Here is a 218-nt window from a genome sequence, read left to right on the forward strand (position 1 = left end):
CCTCCGTTAACCTCGGTCCTTCCCGCGGGTTCCTGGAGGGGGAGGACGGCCCCGTCCCTCCCCGCGGGCTCGGGAGCAGCTCGGCGGTTCTTTCTAAGGGCTATTTGTGCAAAGCGATGCCTTGTCCCTTCTCCTCCCCAGCCTTGGAGACTCCAACCTGCTCTGCTCAACGGGACGAGCGCTGAACCCAGGAGCAGCAGCCCCCGAAGATATCGGGG

This window comes from Antrostomus carolinensis, unplaced genomic scaffold (assembly GCF_000700745.2).
Source record: "Antrostomus carolinensis isolate BGI_N321 unplaced genomic scaffold, ASM70074v2 scaffold32549, whole genome shotgun sequence".
Classification (NCBI taxonomy): domain Eukaryota; kingdom Metazoa; phylum Chordata; class Aves; order Caprimulgiformes; family Caprimulgidae; genus Antrostomus; species Antrostomus carolinensis.